At 58.3% G+C, this 3,170-nt stretch overlaps 1 protein-coding gene across 1 annotated transcript in view; it reads left to right on the top strand.

Annotated features, from left to right (window-relative positions):
- Positions 1-3,170, top strand: part of FAM3B (family with sequence similarity 3 member B) — a 16,333-nt gene that overhangs the window by 666 nt on the left and 12,497 nt on the right. The gene's annotated exons all lie outside the window — the stretch shown is intronic.

Below are 3,170 nucleotides of genomic sequence, written 5' to 3'. Positions count from 1 at the left end.
CATGGCAGGGGCCAGCAATAAAAGTAGTTACTGGGCAAGCACAGGCAGCTCCGGGACCCAACGAGCGCCAAGAGGGGGTGGGGCGCCTTCCTGGGATAGCAGGCGCCTGCAGGGGTGCTCTGTACCTCGGGCCAGCGGGGACTGCCAGCTGCAGCGCAGAGGCACCGTGAACTCCCCCTGAGGCTCCTCTGGCGAGTCAGGAGTCAGCCACCCGCCCGGCTGACCAGCAGAGCGATTCTGAAAAGTGAGGGATTGTGAGATGCCCCTTTTTAAGTCCCGGGGGACACGGGTGGGTGAGAAGTGAGCACTGAGTAACATGGAATGAATGCCCCATCGTCGCGGACCGTAGCGCTCGGCCAGCATATTTTTATAAGGCTGTTTTTACTTTTTCCATTTATCAGACTACTTGAGACTGCAGAATGTTTGGGGGAAAATAGGAAAGAGGAAAGGAAAAAAAAACGATCATTTCATCCGTCGCTTTCTCTCTCGAAGCCTGTCTTCCTGACGGTAGCCTTTGACCTCAGGCACTTGCCTGCCCGTCTTCACAGGGCGTTCCGGGGCTCCCGGGTTAGCCACCCCGCCTCGGTCACACACGCCCTTCCTGGCTTTGCCGTTTTCCTTCTCCAATCTGAGGGACGGGTTCCTCCGGAAGCAAAGCAGCGTATGTTGTAGAAAATCAGAAAGTTCTCTTTGCCTCGTTTCCCTGTGTCTGGGTGGCAGGTCATCACGAGGTGTTTCTTAGACTAACATTTCCAAGCACTGGCATCCAGTCGTGTGGTCACACTCCGCAAAGTTCTAAACTCCACCTTTCCTGTTCCATTCCCACAGTGCGGAAAAGCCAAGTTTTAAGATGTTTTGATTTATTGTGTAAAACAGTCGTGCTTTCTATAAAACCATTATTTGTGAACTGTTTTTGGTGCCTTGTGTGGATTGTAGGATAAATGAATGGACTTCTGCTACAGCGATCATGGAAGAATTTTTCAGGATTTCTCTGTGATCATGTTGCAGGTTACTTAGTGGAAAACGCCGAATATTGTCAGCCCGCCCTCCCCCGCCTGCACCTGTTCCCCGCCCGGCCCCGTGATTCACTCACGGCTCTGAGGCCCTTTCTTGCAGCTCTGCTGTAATGCCGGGGTGTATTTATCTGTCTGTGTGGCTGTGAGAAAAAGTGCCCGCAGAAACTCAGAGCCGTGTCACCTTCGATTTGACGAGCTAAAGGTTCGGCGCTGTTCCTGGAAGCAACATTTCTGTGGGTGCTTCGGTCGCGCACGAGGTCTGTCCCAGGTAGATAGCGCACGGGGGGGACATTCGGACAGAACAGATGCCACGTCGAGCCGCCGCCGCCCCGTGCCCATGGCACAGTCCTCCTGATTCCTCAGAATTAGGGCGTCGGCACGTCAGCATTGGAAGGTGGGTGACCTTGCCGACCAGTTCTGATATTCAAGTGTGGTGCTTCCCAGCCTTTCTGCCAGGAAGCCTCAGTCGACAGGACAGTGAGGACAGTGGACGCCAGGGCCCGCTGAGCCTGGAGCCACAAGCAGCTGAGTCCCCAGTGCGGCACGTCTCCGTCTCCTGGCCTCTCAAGGGGGCGGATGGGGGGGCGGGCTGGGGTGCAAGCTCAGCCGCCTCCTGAGCAGGGATGTTTGGCTTGTGTTGGCCAAGCTGCCAGTGACAAACAGCTTCCTCGTTCCACCTGGTCCTTGTCCCTACAGGCTGAAAGAAGTCCCACCAGTGGAAGTATGTTCCTCTGGGTTCAGAAGTGCCCTCGTCAGGCCCCTGGGCTGGAGGGTAGCCTGGCTTCCTGTAAGTCGGCTGGAGGATCACCTTCCTCCCCAGCATCAGCCTCCGGGGCCAGCCCGAGACCCTGAGAATCTGCAGGTGGGAGAGGGCACATGCATGCATATGCACACGCAGGCACACGCACGAACACACATGCGCACTGATCGAGGGTCTCAAGGAGGAGGTCCACTGTTTTCCGGCCCTTGCTCAGAACTGGCATTTGCTACGTGGTGGGAGCACGTGGGAGGACATGTCTGTGAGCCGATGGTGACTTTATCACCTTATGAGAGAAGGCCGGATCCTGGTTACAGAGTCACGAAGGTTCCTGGACGCGGCGTGCTTCCTCCCCTCCTCCTCCCCAGCTCCCAGGCTGCTGGACCCTGCCCACCAGGGCAGACCACCAGGGTCCGACCAGCAGCCTGTGTCCCACTTGCTGTGCGGTCACCCCCAGGGACTGAGCTCCCGAAGCAGGTGTCTGGCCCACGAACGGGCCGGGCCGCAGCTCACCAGGTTCTGCCTGCCTGCTCCTGTCCCTCACCTCCTGGCTCCCAGGCCTGCCTCCCACTGGCATCTGAGATGGTCCTGTGACCCGTGCACAGGCTACAAGTGGCTCGCCGCCAGCCCATGCCCCCTCTGCGCTGCCAGACCCGCCCTCCCACCCCGAGGGGCTCCGACTCTAGGTCTTGGCTTCTCCCAGCCACCACGGGAAACCAGGCTGTCCCCGGCCTGGAGGTGATCAGCGGTACCCCCTGCCCGACACAAGAACTTCACAGCCTTCCCAGGACCCCCAAAAATGTGCCGGGATGGGAGGTCGTGCGGGGCCACTTGCGAGGACCTGTGGACCTTCTATTCATTCTTTTTTTCTTCCCCGTCTCTTCCATCTGTGTGTCCTTGTTCATCTGGTGACAAGCCCGTGTCTCCCTTCCACGTGGCTGCCCTTCGCACCTGTCAGGGAGCATCGCGTCCCCTCTCGGTCTCCTCCAGGCCGAGCAGCAGCTCTTTGCTTGCAGATCTCATGTGTGACCAACAACTGGAAGGTCCTCTGAGAATTATTCTCTGGAGTGCCAACTTTTTTTTTCAGATGTGACACCCGGACGAAAGAGTCCGGCTGTCGTCTGACACACACAGGACAGAGTGGACTATGTTTCCCTTGAACCTGACACGGTCTGTGCTGACTCTGGGTTTCCAGCAGTGACGACGCACAGTTCACTGTGTGTACCCAGCAGCACTTTCGGGGACCAGACACTGTCCCAGGAATGAGGGCCCAGTCCTGGAGGGGGCGACCCTGGTGTGCCACGCCAGCGAGGCGTGTGGAGGGCACAGGGGGCCTGCGCAGGCCACAGCCACAGCCACGTAACGTGCCGGGGAGCCTTGAAAAGGAGGCGAGGGAG

This window comes from Pteropus vampyrus, unplaced genomic scaffold (assembly GCF_000151845.1).
Source record: "Pteropus vampyrus isolate Shadow unplaced genomic scaffold, Pvam_2.0 Scaffold214, whole genome shotgun sequence".
NCBI classification, from domain to species: domain Eukaryota; kingdom Metazoa; phylum Chordata; class Mammalia; order Chiroptera; family Pteropodidae; genus Pteropus; species Pteropus vampyrus.
The sequence above is the reverse complement of the archived record's forward strand: the minus strand, read 5'-3'. Positions and strand labels throughout refer to the sequence as shown.